This window comes from Anas platyrhynchos, chromosome 20, assembly GCF_047663525.1.
Source record: "Anas platyrhynchos isolate ZD024472 breed Pekin duck chromosome 20, IASCAAS_PekinDuck_T2T, whole genome shotgun sequence".
Taxonomy (NCBI): Eukaryota; Metazoa; Chordata; class Aves; order Anseriformes; family Anatidae; genus Anas; species Anas platyrhynchos.
Genome location: NC_092606.1, coordinates 548,504 through 571,156, shown reverse-complemented (window position 1 = coordinate 571,156; position 22,653 = coordinate 548,504). Strand labels below are relative to the sequence as shown.

Below are 22,653 nucleotides of genomic sequence, written 5' to 3'. Positions count from 1 at the left end.
GTGAACTATGAAATTGGATTTTCTCTCTCAAGTTCCTCAGGCACCATTTCAAATCCCTCTAATTTCCCAGCTCTCTTCCTCCCAGGACACTAAGAAAAAGCCATTATTGTGCAGAGGAAGCCTGTCTGGTGCGTTTTTCCCCATAGCTCAGGCTGAATGACAAACAAAGCTATTTGCCAGTGTTATTTTTCTAATGTTTTTGTGATGGGGGAGAAAACCCATCAACAGGCACGCGTAAGAACAAAATGCTGGGGAGGGAACAAGCCCAGCGGAGGGGTGTGGGGTCCCTGTAGCGATGGGTGAGCAGCGTGGGCGCTGTTCCTCAGACTCCCCTGCTTCCACCAGGAGTGGCAGAGGAGCAACAAAACAAAGCATGCAAAGTTCAGGTTCTCCCTGGTGACACTGGGCACAGTTGTATTTGCTGGTAAGGGTGATTACAAGACATTCAGGGCAGTAAGGCACTCTGTGGTCACAGGGCAGATTCTCTCCTGATTTTGTCTACATGCGTTATATGGCTTTAACTGGACCAGTGTACGTGTGGTGTTGTTAGCTCTGATTATTGTTTCACATCACCACTGAAAAGAAATAAATCCATGCAAAACATGCAAGAACGGCCAGCTGTCTGGTTAAACATGTGTGCTCTGCTCCTCCCACGGTGGCTGCTGCCAGCTGTGAAGTGTACACAGCAGCTACCAGACCCAGATTGTGCTCTCATCCAGCAAATAGTGAGCCAGCCCTGAGTCAGTATCTGTGTCACCAAAGCCCATCTCTGGTTGAAACAAAGTGCAGTCCAAGGTGAAGTCACTTCCTTCTTCCTTCCTTCTAAAAATCTATGGTTGTTATAAAAAAAAATGTAATGGAAATGTACATTTTTCAAGACAAGCTCAACCTGGTTTTGTTCCCTCCTGCCAGAATTCAAATACATGTCAACTGAGCAATTTGCATGACCTTGCAAAGTCACTGGGGAGAGCAAAAGGCTTTGGGGGTCTGTGCCAGGGAGACCTCTGTGCACTGCCCCCACTGTCCGCTCAAATCGGGAGAGGGGACAGATCTGCCCTGGCTTTGAGCTCAGGGAACAACCGTTGACATTCTCCACATGTCAGACACAGATACTATTTCATTCCTCCCACTTAGCCTATTTTCAGCCAAGGACAACATGCCATGCCCAGCACAAACTGGAGCAGCCATCAGTGGTGCCTCGATCTGCCCACAGTCCCTGCCCAGCATCTTGGGGCTCACGAGCATCATCCTGAACAGCTCAGCATGGGGAATGTGGGCAAGAAGCTGGCCTCTCCTCAGACATTTCCTCAACCTGATTTTGAAATCAGAGGGCTTTCACAGCAGGAAAATCAAATGAGAATTAAACTCAAGTGCATTTATTTAACAGAAAAGAGCAGGGAGGTTGTCACGAATGAGCATGAAACATTTATTGAGGTTCCTGTGAACAGAGGCTTGGCCACACAGCCTCTCTTACATTAGTACATGCACAGAGACAATCCCTCCGCCACTCTCACTGTAACAGGAGATATAACGGAGCAGTTTCTTTTCCCACCAGACCGACTGTTGCTTTGCAAATCATTGCAAACCTCAAAGTTGCAGAGGGAACATGCCCACAGGACTGTGTGACCTCAGCATGGGCTACACGGCAGCCACCTGCTGGGAAGAGCGAAGGAGTGTCCAAATGCTTTGGGTGGCAAATCAAAGTCAGCTGAACAGCCTGATTAACCTGCTGGGGAGGTTAGAAGAGGCAGATGGGTGGCAGCAGAAAGATTGGACTGAGAGGGAGAGCTATGTTGGGCTGCTCCTTGAACGATGGTAAGGTTTCCAAACTGAGTTTCCCAGGCATTTTGTTCGCTTGGATGAAGCAGTGTTAGAGAAGCCCTTCTGATGGGGTGAGCAATAAATATACAGGTGTTTTGCTTTGTTTTCTCACAAGGCGTGAGGGAAAGGCTGATATAAGCTAAGGGCAGTGGGAGAACCTGGGAAGCATGGTGTGTGTCTTGGGAACGTGGGTGCCTGCGACGTGCCCTCAGCTCCCTCTAACGTGTGTGGTGCTGCCTGCTCTGGTGTCACTGGTCCTGCAGGGGTACCTGCTCCTTCCTGCAGTACCCTGCTGACACAGCCCCATCTGCGTGGTTGTGGAGCCCTGCTCCTGCTGTTTTTAAGCACTGCAGCTGCATATTTCTCATCAGCTAAGGCAAGTTTCTGGCGGGGCTGTGGGTTCAGTAACAGAAGTTTGTGGCCTGCAGACAGGAACTGGAGGCTTATTTTCTTGACCTGGTGCTGGCTTGTAGCCTGCTTGCAGATGCCAGCTAACCCGCTGCTTTCAGTTTCTTCACCTGAATCTGCTCCCTGACCTTAAAAGGGCAGTTTACGCTGCGGTGCTTCCCTTCAGCACAAATACTGTGCAAGTGCTCCGCCTGCTGAAAAGCCGAGATAAGGCTTAATGTGTGTGGCCATATCAAAGCCTGGGTGATTTAAGTGTTTGCTGTTAGGGCTTTTAGTGATGATAACACAGAACTAGGCAAACAGAAAACAATTATGCTTTTGAGAAGCTTGAAGTTACTACTTTCTGCAATGTATGCATAGCCTCCAACACAAGGGAGAATGTATTCTTTTTAATAAAAGCGTTTTGTATTACAGTATGATAAAAAGTTAGTTTAAGCTACCTGCAAATTCATGAGTATTTGGGAAGTGACATGAAGCAACAACTGGTGCAACACAAAACTAAATTGTGAATTCATAGCACTCTAGCACAGCTGGAAATGATTTTTTATTTTTTTAATATATTTTTTTAATGGATTTGTTATGATCCTGACCAAACTAAGTGTGCAGCAAAAGCAGCCCACCATCTATGCACAGGTCTTTCATGCAGTGTGAAATCCTTGACAGTGCCTCACATACAGAGAAGTATCAACCCCAAGAGATTTAAAGTTAAACTTTGAGTAGTGTGAGACAATGATAACAGCTAAACAAGCAATTTAGGTATACCTTTTAAAGATGTATATAAATATTTTGTATACCTAGCAGATGGGTGAGTTTTGAATTAACAGAGGAATATTCCAGCCAGAATATGGAAACTTGCCCAAATAATCTGGACTCTAAAATCAGATGGGAGAGAAACAACTTCCAGACAGCTTTAAAAAACTTCTCATAATAGACCTCATTGCAAGAGCTGCTTCCCTAGTTCTTATAGCTCAAAATGTGAGGGCTGTAGAAACAACCATTTAAGTCCAGGACTTGGAGGGCAGCAATTGACCTAATTGTTCACTTTTACAGCTGAGACTGACCAAATCCTTAAGTGACATGCTTCATAATGTTCGACTGCTGGAAGCCTTGCTCATCAGGTGAAATGTAAAACCAAATACTGCAAATCCTTTTCCCAAGAGGCAATTAAGTCTGATCTTGAGTTTGGGTGGTGCTTTCTGGACAGGAAGCTCTTCCAATTTTAGCTGAAGAACGTGTTTCAGTTCAGCCATAGCATGTTTAAGACACTCGCCATAATTTATTCCAGAAGTAGCTGCAATTATGATAAGCTGTGTACACAAATTTACAGCTCAGTCTTATTCCATATAATTTTGAACTTGAGTTGCTCAAATCAGGATCCTAATTTTCCAGGCTCTATAGACAGAGATGCACAGGATGAATGGCACTTGGAAACTGTGTTGCTCTTCCTTTTCTTATGAACTACAGAAAATCTAATCAAACATGAATCCAGGCATAAGAGGAAAATAAAAATAATCATTAGAGCATTTTACCTCCTAGAAGTTTATTACTAGATTACTTGCTAAATTAAGCTGTTTTCTTTACATATGTAACTGCTTATAGGCTTGACTAATTTTCTCACCTGGAAGTGATCTTTCCTTTTCTTCAGAAGGCATTAATGGTTTGCTTGGGTCTTTAATTCATTTGCTTCCAGCTCTCCCTTGCTGTTATAACACAGCTCATCAACAGCATCAGTCAAGAAAACTCCTCATGCTACTCCAAACATGGGAATCTCTCATGCATGGCCATTAGGCAGACAAATTTCATGTAACCATGTGTGGGATTTTTGTCTTCGAGTGACTATCCACATAGTCTAAAGAGCATCCTGTATGGACTCGAGTGATTTGGGCTTGATATGAGAAAGTCAGCCAGGAAGACTGAAATTAAACATCAGGAATGCAACAAATAACTTATCTCACTAGTTTCACAGATAGTCTCATTTAAGAAGAGCAGAAAGCTAGCCTGATTATCTTAACTTCTCTTGGTGAATAACTGTCAAAAAATTCCTATCAGCAACCTCAATCAAATAGGAAAATTTTGTTGAAAACTTTAGTTTTAACAAGTTCCTTGAAACTCAGACTGCAGAACGAAGGCACGCTACTCAACTTGCCTTTGAGCTGTACAGATGCAAAAAGACAGCTGAGAACATGGTGCTTTTGTGAGGCTGCTCACCTGGTTGCAGGACTGGACTGATGGAAAGGTGATTGGGGATTTTTTTCTGTCCAAGCACCTTCTCTGCTTCTTGTAGGTATGTCATGGACTTCTAATTCTGATCACAGAAGAGAATAATGAAATCAGTTACAGAAGCAGCTGCAGATGGGAAGCTGTCTTTGATGCTACACCCGCAGCACAAGATCATGCCTAAAACTTTGAATCAGGTTGACCACAAATGCAGAAGCAAACATCAGCCGCCAGCCCTCCATGCTGCCGGCTGACTGTGCTGAGCCCATAACCCAGCATAACTCACCACGCTGACGTTCTGCTTCTCCTGGCTTGAAACCCCTGACCTAAACAATTGAGCAAAACCTGGATGTGCAATGAGGAGAAGTGGCAGAACCAGCAGAAGAACAGCTGTGCTGCTCCAGCTGGCCTCTGGTACAGCAGGGAAGGGAGCACAGGTCAGCTGCTAGATGTAACTGGGATAAACCAGAGCACCGTCTCCTTCCTGGGATCATTATTTTCCGTCAAGCTAGACAAAGGCTCCTTCCAGAGCTGCCTGCGAGGCGAGCAGGGCTGCCTGGTCTGGCTCAGGGCAGCTCTCTGCCTGCCTGGGTTGGAGCCAGCGGTGTGGGCATCGGCAGGGGGAAGCTGCTTGAAGTTTGAGGCCCCGCTCTGCCACCACAGCGCTTATCAGATCTGGCAGAACAGCGCCGTACATCTATTAGGGAAGCTGATAAGGCCTTGTCTTCTGCCTAATGGAAGTCTGTGCGCACTAGATAATCATGCTGATTTGCAGCCCTTGGAAAACCCCTCAATGAAATTTATCAAGTAACTTTCTAGCCACAGCTGGAAAGAAGAATGAAATCCAGGCATCTCTTCTAGGTCAGCAGTTCCAATTCAGCTCTGATCAATGGCTTTGTGTGGCTTTGGCAGCCATCAAGGGGACTGCTAATTAAAAAGAAAATTTGCTCTTAACATTTGAGTTTGGACCTATGGACAAGAAAATCCAATTTATGAATTTTATATCTGGTGAGCTCTTGAAACAATATGAAAAGCACAGTCCTGGCAAGAGTCTGTAGCAGTCATTTGTACATGTTATTGGATAAAGCAGAGTTATTTGGGAGCAAGGGGTGCATCCCCAGGTGCATGCAGTGTGGCCGTGACACGTGGCACTGTAGTGTGGAGTAGCCAGTGGAACTGGAAATCCCATCGGACCTGTTGTTTTTTTTTTTTTTTGTAACAATGGATGTTTTTTTCATCCATTAAATGTCATCCCAGAAGCTGTATGAATTTATGGAAAACTCAAAGTGAAGCTGCTGTACTTTCTTTGTAAAATTAGAAGTGTTTGGCACATGTGGGTGTCTTTAACACACAACTCGGTATGCTGTTGAACTACTGAAAATGTAAATGTCTCCGTGTTTAATTTCGGTAGTTACTGTGCTCCCAGGTGGGCGGGGAAGAATTTTCCGGCTTCGTTCCTTGGAGCTTCTGAATCTGCCTCTTCTGTACAGCAGGTGGCACTGGAAACACGCGCATGGAAGCCCAATCCTCTGGTTTCTTTTGCAAGCCTCGTATTTGCATAACGAGTTGGAGAGCGATTCTCACCCTCACAGAGAGAGCATTGCCCCCTTCGCGGCTGTTAAGCGTCCACTTCAGCCTCTTGCAAAGGCGCTATCTGTAACTTGGCTTGTACTGACTCCGGAGGCTTAAAATGGAGAGGATGTGCTCTGGGTCCCACCCGGTCTGGAAATAGGTCGCTGGGGACAGGCTCATCCAACTCGCTCTAGGTCTAAGTACTTTTATTTGGCATGATCTGCACAGATCATTCAGACAGCGGCACAGCTGACTTCTTTTGTGAAATGTAGGTTGTTTTCCTCCAGCCTATGTGCCCAGAGCTTTAGAACGAATACAAAATAATGGAAATTACCGCAGCATCTTAAAAACATGTCTGAGCTCTAGAGATGAATTTAGATATAATGTAAATTGTTATAGCTCCTAAAATTCAGGAGAACCAGACATTCAGAAGTGACTGTGGTTCAACAATACCTCCTGATGTGTCTGCATGGGCAACATTTAAGTGGTAATTTGATGTCTCTCTTGCCATGCATCAATTGTCTTCCCTGTGCTTTCCATATGCACTACGTTTTTGAGGCATGATGTAGGGTTCCTTCTGCAGGAAGATCCTATAAAATTAAAATTGATGATACGGTGAATGATTTCAGCAACGTGAGGAAAGAGATAAATAATGGCTTTCATTCTGTTGTACTGCTAGCAACTATACTTGGATAAATAATATTTTATCTTTAATTGAAGTGAGGTTTCCCGTGCCATAACACTGCATCTTTACAGGTCCTAAGCAGGGCTCTTTTATAGTTATTGATGAGTTGCTATGGAGTTTCGTGTTATATGCAGAAAAAGCAGTAGTTATGCCATTTACACTACTTTTTTAGTTTAATGAGTTTGGCTCTATTCCTAGAAGTGGTTCTTGCCATTTTTGCTGTCTCTGCTGCTCTAGAATGACATTAAGATGTGGGTATGTGGAGAGGTGTGACATCAGAAAGCGAAGTGGGTTTGGAAATGGCACACTTGTGGAAGTCTCAGTCCTTTCAGTTTGTGTCATTAGCATAAGGACAAGTTGTCTCTACATTAAAACAGAATCAGGTCCCTACTGCTTATGGCACTGCCAGCCCTCAGGAGACAGGGTCTTATCTGAGATTTCCAGGGAAGATCCGATTGCTGCCTGGTGGTTTAGAAACACCACTTTTGACAATTTCTTCCAGCTGAATAATTTAAAAGGTTTTTCTGCAGCTGCTTCATTTCCTGCATTTGTTCTGATCCAAACCAATGTTTTCTAGGAAAGCTCCCACTGTTTCCCTGCTGTCGCCATGGTGACCATGCTCGTGATGCATATTCCTTCCCTCAGCTCTTGCAGAAGAGAAGTGAAGGAGTAATTCTGCTCTCCTGCCGCAGCAGGGGACGAGGCACAGTGTTTGCAAAAGCACTTTCATGACTTGATCTGTATTATCAGCAGTGCCTTAAATCCTCAGGAGTGAATTGGGGCTGGGAATCAGCTAGAGTCAAGCAGGTTCTGACATCCCTGGGACTCTTTTGGAGGAGGGAAGGCAGGCTTTCAGAGTGCCTGGACAGCTAGACACAGCTGCTTGTGTGTGGGGGGTGTTCCTGCATCCCCTCTGTGCACCCGGAAGCTTTTGGAAACCCATCCTTGATGTTTTCCTACGATGGCAGCCTCAGTTTGAGTTAGCCTGAAGGGACCAAGAAACTATTTGTATTGGGGGGGTGGTGTGGAGTGCGGTGGCATCTCTGTCCTGGTGGTGGGACCAGGGCGGCAGGGCCAGGAGCAGGGCTGTGCCTCACCCACCCTCGGCTGGGTGAGACCTGGAGCCTTTGCTGAAGTCAGGGAGTTGAAGGGGGCCACCCTGAGCCCTGGAGAAGCTGTCTGCTGGCGAAGGGGTTGCTTTGGCCACTGCAGCCAACAGTCCTAAACCGCTGTAGAAAAAAATGGCAAAGCTGCCTTGACTCTTGAGTGTAACATCTGTGGTGCTGTGAAGATTAAAGCTCTGATCTCACTTTTTTTTTTTTTTTTTTTTTTTTTTTGAAATAGCTTTCCAGAGCCTTCTCCCCTTGCATTTCTTTTCATTGTCTGCCAATTAACTGAGCAGAACTCTTTGTAGTTTCATGAAGCTTTTCACCCCCACACAGTTTGGAATAAGATTGATGACAGATTCATGTGAACTTAGATTTTTTTTTTTTCCGAAGATTTTGATCTGGAGGCTAATCCCACAAGCAGCTCAGCAAAATGGAAGCGTGATGTGGGCAAAGTCAGAAGAGTGGACCTTGGGAACAGGAGCAGTGACCAGTTTATTCCCTTTGGCAGTAGTGATTTTGTTCCTTGGTTGGTTCCTGTAGTGCTTGCATACCCTCTGGCTGTCAGTCGCGTCCTGTGTTGCTCTTTTATGTCAGTGAGACCCATTCCTCTGTGTCACTCCTTTAAACACTGTTCAGGGAAGAGCTTGGGTTCCGGGAGCCCACAGTCATGCTGTGTCAGCTGGGGCCCTGCATCCCTGCCCACCGCGGGGCTGTGGCTCTGCGTCCTTCCAGACAAGCGTTTGTGTGTAAGCTGTTAGGAAAGGAAGGGCAGTCTCTGATGCAGCACTACCACATGTGTGGAGGGTGTTGTGAAGGCCTGCGGTGCACAGAGCTGTTCTGGAAGTTAGTATCACTTAGGTTAGTAAGTGGGAATGTCCATTGCAATAACTGGAACGCGCTGGGATAGACGAGGTCACCCAACTGTAACAGCGCTGCAGGAAACCAGCATATGAGTAAATGTGCTGTGCGGGGATAACTGCGGGGGACAGGAAATCCCCAGCCTTTGTGCCTGTAAACTTGCGCTGGGTTACCAAATGGAAACGATGTATGGGTCATGTACAGAGGCTGCCTCCTCGTTATAGAGGACTTGATGTCTGCACTGCCTGGGCTAGGTGTCCTGGCCAAATATAACCCAGATTGCTAAAAGTACAGGTTTCCTGCATTCTGCTGTCAAGGGTGGCTACCCTTTCACATTCAGAAGCCTAGAGGAATTAAAAGCAGTGCTGGCCACTGCATTTGCAACCAAAAGATACAAAGAGAAGAGCTTTGAATAATTGTGTTCCTCCAATAATGACAAACAAAGGTTTGGCTGAAGTTCCAGAGCTGACTTAAAGTCTGGCAGCTCCCATTGTCTTAGAGACAGTTCTGTAGTCTTTAATTTCTGTGATGTTTCTAGCTGTATGTCCAATAGGAGAAGAAAGTTTGGAAAGGAAAATTAATAGATCTGTCTTTCTGTGCACATAAATTGTGAGATAAATTGTGTAGCTCTGTAAAGTGCTGGACAGCATGAAAAATTGGACTGCTACATTCTGCTCTGTCCACCAATCCGTTTCCCCTTTAAGTTTTTCCCCCTGTATTACCAAATCCCTTTTGCAGTTTCAGTCTAGTTCCTTCTTGCCCCGCTCCCCTGCTAGCCACCTAAATTCCTACAGAAATGTCTTCCTTGCACATTCTGATGCAATTTTCCCTCTGTTACTTGAAGCTAGAAGTTGGCTATGGTTTGGAATATAGAAATGGCCGCTTTGGGACACTCCATTCATTCCCCTAATTGTCTGGTTTCTCTAATAGGAGTAGTACTACTTCTCTTCTTTGCTCTCCTGCTCTTTTTGAAAATTAGGCAGAGGAGTGGCGAGTGGGTTGAATTTGGCATGCTCTCCCCTCTCACTGCTTGAGGTCTTCCTAGTGGACTTTCAGTTAAATTAAATGTGATGGGAATAAAACAATTATTCATAATTCATAATTACTGTATAAAGACTTGGTTGTGTACCACTGACCCCAGTGGGGATTTTGACTGACATCAATAAATGTGTTATTGCATCTAAACAGTGCCGCTCTAAATGTGGTTGTGTCTCTGAAGAAATGACCATGCTACTGACGAGAAAAAATCATCTATTTTTTTTTGTTTGCATGGATTTTGCTCTTGCAAAATCCAGCTTGTTTTCCATTTCTGCACCATGAGAAATGTATTGATTTTTCTTCACTTCTGATTGTTCACATTACTGGATTGCTTTTAAATAGCTGACAGAGATCATTCATTTTCCTGACCCAACATATTTTACAGCACCTTTTTGTTTTACTTTTGTGTGCACAGTGTTTTTTTGGCACTTATACATTGTATTGATCCCATTTTTACAAACTGCGGTCTGTGGATGTGTTAGAAGCTGTTCCTCTGCAGTATTTTTTTCCTTTCCTACCCTTTCCTCAGCAGTTTCAGCATCTGCTTTCCAGGTTCCCGATCTGGAAGTTGGAGACGAAGCTCAGAAAAAACCTCTAAGCCAATGATCAGAACATACCAAAGAAAGAAAATGACCACTCCTAAATCTGTAGAGCTGTAAGAGGTGTTTGTTACTGACAGAAATATCAGGAGTGGTCATTTGGGTGTTGTAATTCTAGGAGCACTGAAGAAGGGACGGTGAATTCTCCAGGTGTCCAGGAAGTATTCTTCCAACTCAGCTAACACAGTAAATGAGGAAACTTGTGGCACCTTTTCATTGCAGAATCTGCTAGGCTTTGAAATGCTACCCTAACCTGAACATACACTAGCATCTATTTAAGGTACGTGTACAAAGATGCAACATCTTCTTCAGTCCAGGCCTGTCTGTAGTGCAGAAGCAAACCACTGAAGTGTTGTAGCAAAGGAGCAGACAGCAGGTTTCATTTTTATTTCAAGATTAGTATTAGAGGGGAAAACAAACAAACAACAAGAACGACAACAACAAAAAAAAACAACCAGTTGGCCATTAGCAAAGGATGTCAGGAGCTTAAGTGGCAGCACTTTTTTGAACACACTCATGTGTTGCATGGATATGTTATTTCATTCCTAGAGTTGACCCCTGGGGAGTGGAAAAGTGTAAATTTTTTTTTCTTCTTCATTTGCAGATGGTGACATTAAAACCCAGGCCTCCTAAAATACGCTCCTACAGCACCAAAAGCATGGGGCTCTGGTTTCAGTGAGGCCCCTAGGCAGCAGGACAGCGAAACTAATAATGAGAATTAATAATGAATTTATCACTTTACTCTCAGTGAACAATCTCCAATAATCATGTGCAATTTGCTGCTTCAGTGAATACTCTGATAGTAAACAGATCTGTTAGAATAAAGTCACAGGAACAGAATAGAAAAGAAGTGAGAAAATGGTTGAGACTAATTAAAAAAAATTCTAAGGAACACTTATGCATAAATGTTTGCAGTATTTGCCTGGTGCTAGTAATGGCCTAGATAAAGTAAACACAAGGGAAAGCAGATAAGAGGAAAGAGTGGCACAATCTCGTACACAGTTCTTGTCAGAAAGCCAAAACCCAGCTGTGCTATCCTGACAGGGAGCCTGTGTCCTATGCTCGCAGGAACGCTGACTGATGGTCCAAGAGGTCCTTTTCTCTCTTAATCCTCATTGTGGGGTGCAGAAAACAGTAAGAGAAGAACTGCTGGCCACTGAATCGGCTACATGGGCATTAAATATTCACAGAGTCCAAATGATTGGGGCATCCAGATGAGAAAAAGATCAAGCCTGCTTGAGAAATGCAGGGAAAATGGTCTTTTACGTGGGATTGCACTCAACGCAACTAAAGGTGAATTTTCACATAACTGTCCATAGTAATGAAATTGCATTTAGTTTTCCCACTTGTTCCTTTCTTTATCTTTCTGGCACTTAGAGGATTGCTGGATTCATAGGGCTGTGTTGATTTAGAGCTAGCAGATCTGGCCCTTGTTTTAACTTGTGTTTATTGCAGAGGTTTTTGTGAAATGGGCAGATAGAGGCAGCAATGAGTGTGTCAGGCTGCAGCATTATAATTGGAAGCTGTTGAAACCCAGGGTCTGGCACCAAAACATAAACCTCTTTCAAAAACAAATTCCACTTGAATTATATTGTTTTATTTGTAGCAGGGTGCTTAGAGTGCCTTCTCATATTATCCCCTCACTGATGTATAGTGATGATGCATAAGTTAGATTTCACAATGCTGAGAAAATTAATGCTTCAGAAGAATTTATCTCCATGTTATTGATGTTCTGTCGGTAGCAGCGCTCTAATATTCTCTCTAGAGAAACTAATGGCACTGACAGAAAACACTGAAGTTCTGTTCTCATCTAAATATCTCGATAAAAGATGGCATTTCTGTGTGCGAGAAACATTATTTGGTGATAGCAAACTGTTATCTGTTTTTCTGTGTGGGTAACAGGATATTTGTTAGGTTTTTCTTTTTTTTTTTTTTTTTCTGGCCAGCTTTCTGAAACACGATTTGGCAGATGTTATTTACTGAAGCCTTGGTCTCTTACATCTTTTTCCACAGAAGTATTAAGGCATTTAACTTTCATTTAGGCCACTGATTTTCCATTACTTTCAGCTAGAAATAACACGTCTGGATACCTAGGAGGATCTCAGTCTCTGTGCTGATCCTTGCAGCACTGTGGTTACTGCACAGCGTGTCTGCAGCACGAGTCAGCTCTGACAGGCAGTGATGCTTTTCTGCAGTTGCTGGCTTTAAGAGTGCCAAACCTGAAACCTCTGATCTGGAATGTGATTTGCAAATCCACCCAAGCAGATACTTCTGGAGAGATGAAGCACAGTCAAAAGTTGGATCCAACCTTTTTCCAGAAATGGGGTTGGATGTGAGGTGAGACTTGATTTTTATGTTGTGTGATCATAAAAGCTTAGATTTTCAAGGCATGTAAATCATTTAACTCTTGTCAGATGCTCTAAGCTTTCTTAAACATGACATGCACAAATCATTAGGAACATCCAGATTGTAATCTAGAGTTTATAATCACAAGCCTGGTTGAGTTTGAACCTGTTTTCTTCTGTTGCATGGCAATCTAAAAGTCTCATTTTGGGGGGTAAAGTCTGGGGAGTTTTCTCATTGTGATTACCCCATTAGCAATGTGCTCTTTCTTCCCAGGAAGATGAGAAGCATCCTGAGAACATGGTGCCATTGTTGCCACGGTTATGAAACGGTTTGCAGTCTCTGAGAGGGTGAGAACAGGTGATTTTCCTCTGCGTCATGCAAATGAACTACACCTTTCACAAATTCTCTGTGCAAGTGGTAAAGCTGAGGGTTCCGGCTGCAGATGAACACGCCATAGCTGGTGCTAAAGCTGGGAACTGCCCGACAGTGTCTGTGGCAAAAGAAGCCACATCTGTCTACCTCGGCTCTCTTACAGGAGGGTGCAGGGCAATTTTGGGGTCTGAAGAGCCATTTGATGTCTGTGCATGGTAGTGGACTTCCCAAGCATATTAACTGTTAGAAACGACAGCGAGTATCTCTACAAAATGGCCAATTACTCACTGAAAGGTCGAGTAACAAACTTCATGGGGCAGTGGCTGGGTGGGACCGATGGTTTGCCACCGGCAGCCCTGAGCTGGTCCAGGGGCTGGGCCTTCGGGCAGGCCGGGCCAGTGGCTCAGCTGGGGCTGCAGCCAGGCCTCTTCCCGGAGAGACCTGAGCCATTGCAAGTGCTGCGTCGTGCCGCTGCCCTTCTGTTGCTCTTTGATTTCATTTCTAACGAGGGCTATTAAATGTGTTTCCCCAAATGAATAGTCAGCGATACATATTCATAAGTTTGTGAATAAAGCCCTCTTGGTGGAAGCACTGCTACAGATTTCCTATGCTGTAAAAGCACATGTGCCTCTTAAAATAAAAATGAGAGCATAACATTTTAAGTTATAAGAGATTCAAATATTCAGTGTTTTGGACAGCTGAATTGAAAGTAAAAATCCAGGGAGGGTTTTACTCATTTTCTCATTAAGCTACATAGAGCAAATCACAATGGCTTTGCAAGAGGCTTGCAGGGACGGACACAAACATTTGCCATCTCCAACGAAAGCAGAATGTGCTGGGGCACGCTGGGGCTCCTGCTCTGGCTGGGTGACAAGGACATGGCCGAGGCCAGCATGGGCTGGACCTGCTGCTCCTCCGCTGAGGGATGAGGCTGTCACTGCTCTGTCATGCTGCCAGTGTTGCCTGGAGCCAGGACTGCTGCAGGAGCCTTGGGGTCTGGGGGCTTCCTTCTCTCTGCTGGTGCTGACAGAGACCAGCCCAGGTGCTGGTGCTACCTGCAGGTGCTGGTGCTACCTGCTGCTCTGCAAACACACAGCTGCTGCTCTACAGGCATGTCATGAGACATGCTTGTGAAGGATTCTGAAACCCTTGGGTGACAAGCAGGCTAAAATAATTCTAGTTCCCAGGGGGCTTTCCCCATCAGCAAGGATTTTTTTTGTTTTGCCTTTCTTTTTTTTGGTTTTGTTTTGCATTTAGTGAGCAGTATTGTCTGAGGACTGTCCTGACAGTGATTATCTCTGAGGCAAAGCAGCAACAGATTCACGGGGAACTGCTGAATTTTTAATAGACTTCAGTTTATTATTGAAGTATGGCAATGGAGCAAACAGTCCCTGTTGCACCACAGCAGAAAGCCTGGCCAGGGTTGCTGCCTCCAGAAACTGCTCTGTGGCTCGGTGTGAGCGTGCACACATGAAAGTCTCAGTGCAACGTGGAGATCAAGAGGATCAAGGTGTTCCAGCTTTTCATCCTCAGGTAAATACCTAGGAAGGCAGACAATTCACCCTGTCTATAGGAATGTGTCTTACTCACCTTGCTCTGCATCTTTAAGCTGGTCAGTAATTTCTTCTGTACCTTGGGGGAGTTGGGGCAGTTCAGCAATGCTAATGAAGAGCACTGTGATCATGCAGATTATGTAAATGTACCATTTTTCCTACCATTTCTTGTGCTACCATGGGAGCAAGTATTTTCTGGTGTGTGAGCAGGCTGCAGAATTTAACCCTGTTCCCTTTTAAAAATGCTTTACAAGAACAGGAGTGCCTTCGGAGGTTCACTTGTCTAATACCCTAACTAGAGACTGTGAACACAGCATGCGCTGTGCAGAAGCCAAATAACCCTCCAGGAATTCTTCCTATTAAAATAACTGCTAGGGCAGAAGAATACTGCAAACAGCTGTGGTTCATCCTATAAACATATTCTCCCTCCTTTTGGAGCCTTGGCTCCCTACTTATGCCAGAGCCCATCAGCTGCAGGAATAGTGGAACATATTTCCTTTGCAGAAATGAAACGATTACTGTTGAATAAATATGTTATGTGTAGACCTGAACTATCCAGTGAGTATTGCATATGCAAAGAGAAAAAAAGTGACAGTGTTTCACACTGAAATGAGCTGAAGCGACAGATCATCTGGCTAACATGATGGCAGCGGAGCTGCCTTGTGTTAGCAGCCTAGCAACACTGAGTTTGATGAAAAAATCCCCTGGAATCAGTTCAGCTCTGAATGGCAGCATCCTGCTGTTAAAGTGCACTTGCCTGGGCTGGGAAGCCAGCTGTGAACCATCATGTGGGATGTGTCCATAGAGAGATTCCCCTCTGAATGGAGCATCCTCCTTTCGTTGGCAGGTGTCCCTCTCCTGCGTGGGGTGCAGCATCCCTGCCCCTCCGCACCCCGGGCTGCTCCTCCGCAGATCTGGGGCCAAGCCCTGCTGTGGGCTGGCAGCAGGGGTGCTCCTTGGGCAGGGTTACCTGTTCTTGGTCTGTCTTGCTCCCCAAAATGGTCCCAAGGTGAACGGCTTGGTGGTTATTGTGGGGTATGTGGCTCTGATCCCAAGCCCACCCACCCACCTCTGTTGACAAGTTCCCAATTTGTTTCAGAGGGCGTTGACTCAAGACCATTACCTGCTGATCCAAAATCTTAAATACAAGGAGCCTTTCCTTTAAAGCTGTAAGGAGACATGCAGCACGTTCTGGACTGTAAAGCACATGGTCACAACTTTAATTTTGTCAAGGAAATGCCAATATCTCTCGGCATCACTTGTGTTTGTTCATAGTAATGTGTGGCTTCTTGCAGGAACTTCTTTAAATGTTTTTGTTTGCACCAGGGAGGCTTTACTCCACTCAGAAGTTGACACAAGCTTTCAGGGAAGATGGTGTAAGGTGTACAAAGATTTTTTTCTTTTTTTTAAATTAAGACAGATTGATACAATGCATGGAAGAGAAATACAAGCTGTCAGACAGGTGCCATTCTTCAGCATCTAAAAAGGCAGAAAGCTTCAAGGTAAAGACAGGTAAAGAGTTAATTTAGTTACTAATTAGGTAAATTGAGAGAAAAGGGTAGTAAAGTCAATCCTTGTCAGTGTAAAGGTGCTGTCACATCCAGGTTTTGCAGCTAATAAATGTAACACTGCACCTGCCACTCAGAGCCTGTGCCTGGTTTTGATGTGACATTGAACAAGTCTCCTGGTCGAGGCAGAAGTGTGGAGAGGTTGGACCACAGGAGCAGCGCAGGAGCGTGCAGCTGGGGATGGCACTGCCCAGCAGTGTGGGCATCCCAGGTCCTAACAAAGGGCTGCTAAAGCTTCTTAGCCATCCCCAGTGGGGTTCCTCTCTTCCCCCTGTGCTTTTACCACTCCTAGTGCCTGTGAGACATCAGCTCATGGAGACCTTGTCAGCTTTGCTTGCATCAAATGAACAGCTCTGGCGAGGGCACTTGCTGTGTTCCCTGAGGCCAGGCACCAGCGGGCTGGGCTGTGCAGCTCCCTGGGTTGGGGAGCTTTTATTGCAAGAAGAAGTTATTCCCTGGGTTTTAGTTTACATTGTTTTGAAAAAGAAAGCATGAGGCCCCTGGGGGCTGAGAAGCCTTGCTGAGCAAGCAGAGTCAACACTTGGGCTGAAGGCAGGATTAGGCTTTAGAGCTCACACTGCAGCAGGTCAGTGGGGAGCTGGGGAAGTGTACTCCAATGCTGACCCAGCTGGAAATGGGGCTGACCCAATCCTACCTCTTCAGCAGCACACTAAATTCACCACTTCGCAATGCTCTGCCATATGCCCAAATCCCTCACCTGATGTATGGGAGAACGCTGCAGTGATCCTCATGCCTGCTACTGGAAGTCACTGGAGTGGGGCTGGTGTATGGAGCTGATGAATTGCTCTGGAGGTACCCAGGAAACCAAGCCCCCAGGGCTGCATGGAATGCTTCTGAACCAGTTTCTTCTACCCTCTAAACTAATGTCTGCAAAGCTGGAATAAATGTTTTCAAAAGAAGCAGAGGGATAACAGCAGATCGATTGCTCTTGTGCACCGTGTGCTGAGGCTGTTCTGGAATTCACCCCATGCACTGCAGGGCTGGCTGGCAGGCACAGCTGTGAAAGCTTCCTGCAAGGAACTGATGCACACAGTCAGCAATGGCCTGCATTTGGAGTATCTCCTCTGTGGCCTCCCAGAAGGGCAGGGGAGGGTGCACACAGCATCGCCACCGATGGTGCCGTGCGGGTTGGTGCAGCCTCTGGCAGCGCTGCCGTCCCGCTGGCACAGGGCTGTTCTGGCTGGGTGGGCACTCAGGGTTGCTCCAGTCTGGCTGCTTGGTCTGCTGCTTCACCTGGACATGGGGGTGGTCTGATGATACTTACTTTTAGCAAATGTCATTTGCTTTTTGCACTGTTTCTTTATCATGGGCTTGGACAAAATGTAGTCTAATCTTGACCAATTTACAGATAGCCATAATCTGAACCTTGGCCCTATGGAACACTTAGGATTCCATAAAGAGCAGTGGGTGCTGTGGGGCTGGCCAGAGCCATGCGAGAGCTGGTCCACCCAAGCAGCCGCCTGGCAGTGGCCAGGAGGAGCTGAGAAGAAGCAGAGCAAAAAGCCCAGCCTATGGCTGCAAAGAGGCATCAGGGAAAAAGTGCAGCGGTCAATGTGAGCCATGTTTGTCCTAGTTTTATGGGTTTGGTATTTGTCTGACAAAGTCAAACCTTCTGACAAGCCCATTTATTTCTTTAATTCACGTCCTACTGGAGGAGATGAGCAATGGACACTGCCACCTATGAACCTGATGTATTGGCTAGCTGTCAGGAGCCCTTACTGTCACAGCTGTATTTCTTCCCACTTGGCGTGCGGGAAGGGGAAGGCTTTGCAGGGAGTAGCACGCACCAGGCACGCTGCCTCTGCTGTCCGCCTGTCAAGCTGCTAAAATAGACCGCACCATATTTGCAAAATATTGTTAATCAAGAGACACAGTTCAAGGCTTTTGACTGGCACATCCAGTTAAGTGGTAGCAAACACATGTTGTAAAACTACTGTGCTGAGGCCACCTTCCTAATGAATGCAAAGTGGGAGCAATCAATCAGACTCGAGAGCAGTCAGCACTCAGCTCCCTGCATCTGCAAACGCAAATTGAATGAACAATAATGAGTGTTATCTAATTAGTCCACACAGCTGCAATGTTACAGCCCCATATAGGACATACCTTGTTAAATTTCATGGTATGTATAATAGAGTGTCTAAGTTAAAATGATTGAGATTCACCATGTGCGTGCTTAGTACAATAGAGATAGGTAGATTCTTGGTAATAAATGCATTATCCTCAGCAGATGGCCTCTGGATTAACTAATGCAAGGATTGCTCTAACAGTAAGCTAGTTAAAGAGAAAATTAGCCAGAGGCAGCACAAGTGCTTGGTGTCTAAGTGCTTTAGGCCACCATCATCAATAGACGGGGAACTGAGAGCTTCACTTTTGCAGAGCCAGGTCCTGGCAAGCTTACTGCTGCATCCAGTTCTCCAGGAGCTCTGCTATTTGGTGTCTTTGAGGGTTTGAAACATTTGCATACAGCCCTGCTGCTTGCACTTGTGCTCGCTGACCCTCCCGCGCTTCCTGGCAGCATTAGGAAGAGGTCTCTGTGTCCCTTTGGAAGGGAAGACTGCTTTGGATAAGGTGACTAGGGAGCTACGCAGGCTCGGCGTTCTAGTGTCTAAAACAGAGAAAGCCTCAAACAAGTCCTCGGTCAGTAAAACATTAGCCTCAGTCCCCTGCTAGCCACAGAGCTCTGTTCCGTGTGACCCAGCCTCGTAAGAAGCAAACCTGCCTCCCCCCCCTAAATCACGGGTGGGAGTTCTGCGTGCACTCAGCTCTCCCCACACACGCCTCAGCCATAGCGTCTGTTTCCTGGTGCGACCATGCACAAGGTTTTCTTTTGCGTTGTCAATAATCCTGATGTTTTGAAGCACTTTGCATCAAGTGATGCTGGAAAGCAAATAATAAATGATTTAGGAATGACCACTGAAAGCCCATTCTCTCAAGCAGCCTTCAGTTCCCTCCAGCAGTGTTTGAACTGATATATGACCAGCAGCAGGCACAGGAGCTTTCGGAGTCACTCAGGTGATGTAGTCCTGAGTCTGTTTAGATGTGACTTGCACATTTGAAGTGGTCTGAGCCTCCCTCACCTCTTCACCGTCAGGCTCTTAGCAGGAGTCCCACTGGAAAAGGTAAGTTCCAGAGGGCAAATCAGCCTCCCTCCACTGGCTGTTAAAACCTGAGCCTTCTGCCCTACAGCTGGGTGCTTGGAAGACCTGCTGCAGAATGCTCCTACCTGACTGCAACCCAGCAGCACACAGCGGTACCCAGCCTCGTGTCCACTGGCTGCAGCCCCGAGGCCATTCCTGGTGCTTGCAGCAGCATGAGCTCCTTGCTGAGGTCTCCAACTGAAATCAGTTCCCTGCATTCATCTGAGTTCCATTTCACCTGCATGGGGGCTAGAAATTCATACTGCTGTATTTCTTAACAGTGAGGGAGAGAGAACACCTGCAGCCAGATTTATGCCTGTGACAGTTCTATTCCAATCCATGTCAGGAATTTGGCCAAAGAAGTGTTTCAGGCAGTTCCTGTGACTTCATCATGTTCAGAAATATCTGCTCTGCCAGCAAAATCTGTGGTGACACTGCAGGGGATGGAATTTAAATATTAATGTTTTAGTAGTTTTGGGTTTTTAATACATTTTAAATTATGCACATATTTATTGGACTTTCAGGTTCATCATCAGTTTAGTTTCTTCCAGCTCCATAGCAGGGTGTGTGGTAGCGCTCAACCTTTGAATTCTCATGACTGGACGCATCTTAGTGCCTTGGCAAGGTAAACAAAGCCACAGGCCTTTATTCGAGCTCTGCTGGTTAGTAGCCATAAATGTGTAATGAACAACTTGATATACCTGAAATTAGATCTTCCTAACAATCATTAGTTTAATCCCCCTCCGTTTTAATAAACCTCTTGGTAGCAAGCCAGAGTCAATTATACTTGTGCTTGTAAAATTATGAAACAAGGAGAAAAACAGAGTGTTGCCCACAAATAAGTGAGGATTTGAACTGGTCATATACTGTAACTCTTCAGGTACTCGTGTTATCTAGTTGAAGTTGAGAACTTAGTACTGGAGGCAATATTAAGGGTATCTATATTTATATGTATGTTGATTCTCCCGGCTGGTGCTACCTTGGCATCAGTGTGCACCTCCTGCTGTGACAGCGGTGTCAGGAATGCTGGGGCTTCCAGGGCCTGCAGTTTGCAGAGTTTGCATCTTTCCCTCCAGGTGAAGAGCTTACACTAAAAATGTGGAAAGCATTGCCATCTAAAGCCTAGACACTCCCATGTAACCCAATTTTTCTTCACATTTGGTGAATGAGCTCTGTATCATTCAGTGGGAATGTTGCAAAGTGCAGTGAGAAGACGTATTTGCACCACGTACAACTATTGCGTAAACTCTTCCTACAAGAAAATCATTAATAAAAGATCCATTCATTCTTCTCCAGGCAGTTCTTATACCATCATGCACAAGATATATTTTTGGAGTGAGGTGATAAGTTTGTAGGATGCAACATCGATTTTACAGTAGAGCCGCTGGCATTAGTGAGAGGAGAATGGTAACATGAGCCATAAAAATAACAGATGGAAGACAGATATAATAAAATGGAAGTGCAGGCAAATTATAAAACCATTCAAACTGTTCATGCAGATAAAACAAGGAAACAAAAACGTCTGAAATCACAAAGACTGGGTGTTTGTTGGGGAAAAAATGTTTGATTTTGTTGTTTGTTATTGTTGTTTGCAGCAGAGGCGTTCAAGTTGGGAAGACCTGAAGGAGAAGCAATGATACGTGCTGCAGAGGGAGCTGTGGCTGTGACACCACCGTTTGTTGATCGGGATTGTTTTCTGTGTGGAGGCTTAATGATAGTGTTTTTTTCTCAACCTCCACTGCAAATGTTAATGTTCATCTTGTGCCAATGCAGTTACTTTATTACAACAGTAAACTATTACCTAAACTTAAGCAATGCAACGGGGAAAGGAGCCCACAGCACCAAAGGGGCAGCTGTGCTGGGATGGTGCTGGTGCGCTGCGGGTGTCTGCAGGGGCATGGGGGTGGCACCACGGGGATGTGGGCAGCAGGGGACGTCCTGGGGAGGCTCCTGGGGGGGTTCTGCAAGCACACAGTGCTCAGGGGTGGCGTTTCAAGTATCCACAGCACAAATGCCTGCCTTTTACAGGAGTTTGTAGGCTCGCAGCTGTGGCTGCAGTGGAGCAGGGGTCTCTGTGGTGTCAGAGACCCAGACCATGGGATGCTTTGTGCTTATAACCACTGAGAACTGAACTGGGGCACATGGTGCACCCAGCTGTGGTGCAGGCACCCAGAGAGTTTATCACCTCCGGGGGGGGGGGGGGGGGGTGTTAGCCTCATCCTGCTCTGGCGGCATCAGACACAGAAGCCAGTGCCACAGCTTGCCCTTGGCCGGTCCCATCGTGGCTCTGACATGCTGACTGCTGCTGCTCCTGGGGCATGGGCTGACCCCCGAGCCCGGGCTTGCAGACCTGCTGAAAGCTCTACGGTAAACGCCTGCTCTGCCCGTGCTCTGCAGTGCTGTGGGGAGCAGAGCTCGGGGTGTCCCTGGCACCGAGCTGGTGGCCCCCACCTCCCCGTGGACAAGGGGTGCTGGAGGCTGGGGACACCACAGCACGTCTTGTGAGATGTTAAAAGACCCAAATGAAAGACGAAGCATGTTAGAGCATCCAAAATCATCCAGCCAGTACCCTGTCTCCAGCAGGAACTGGGCAAATACTGAGTGCCCCCTGCCTGCAAACAAGCCTCCCGGTTTCTAGTAATTAGCAGATTAGTGACCTCCTGAGCCAGAAGTTGCACTGGGACTGAGGTGCTTAATAGCCACAGATAGGTTTCTCCTCTCTGAATTAATTGAATCCCTTTTTGAACCCATTTATCCTTCTGGCTGTCATGCCTCTTACAGTTTAATTACACAGTGCCTGATGATTTAACTGGGTGCCTCGTTCCTGTTGTACCGAGCATAAGAAACAGCCATCACCTTCTTCACATCATTTATCCAAAAATCTCACTGCAGGTTTCTACAACATTTGATGCTTATTAATGCCTTGATTTCTGAAGACATTGGGCAGGAATCTAGTTTCTTTCTCTTAATGGTTTTATTAGTGCATAAAGTGGGGGGGGGAATGAGTTCTGAACATGTTCCAAAAGACCTATATCTGGAAGGTAAACAAAGACTCTCAAGTGAATTTCTGTTCTCAAGTCCTACAACTCTTAAGCTGATCACACTCAGCTTGGCAGGAGGGAGGGAGTGGGTCCCTGAAGCAGTGCATGGTTAGCAGAAGGTAAACCAGAGCTACTGGAGGTAAAGCAGGGTGGGGGCTCTGCTAAGCCCCCGCGCAGAAGCACGCTGTAGGGCTGCTGATTGCTCTGGTTGCTTCGTGATTAAAAAGCCTAGGATGTCACTTGTTACGGGAGAAGTCTGTATGAAGGGGGGGATTATGAGCTATTATGTGTATTTCAGTTCAGCTATG

The 22,653-nt window shown here is 45.8% G+C and overlaps 1 long non-coding RNA gene across 4 annotated transcripts; it reads left to right on the top strand.

Annotated features, from left to right (window-relative positions):
* Positions 1-1,556: 1,556 nt before the first annotated feature.
* Positions 1,557-20,898, top strand: LOC106017577 (uncharacterized). 4 transcript variants are annotated; one of them, XR_011804250.1, is made up of 5 exons: positions 1,557-1,815; positions 12,375-12,644; positions 12,927-13,010; positions 14,283-14,558; positions 15,995-20,898. It is a non-coding gene; the product is annotated as an uncharacterized lncRNA (long non-coding RNA). The 4 variants fall into 4 exon arrangements; XR_005260391.2 differs by lacking the exons at positions 14,283-14,558; positions 15,995-20,898 and adding exons at positions 10,426-10,587; positions 11,376-11,600 and having other exon boundaries at positions 12,927-13,681; XR_005260392.2 differs by lacking the exons at positions 14,283-14,558; positions 15,995-20,898 and having other exon boundaries at positions 1,560-1,892; positions 12,927-13,681.
* Positions 20,899-22,653: the final 1,755 nt, after the last annotated feature.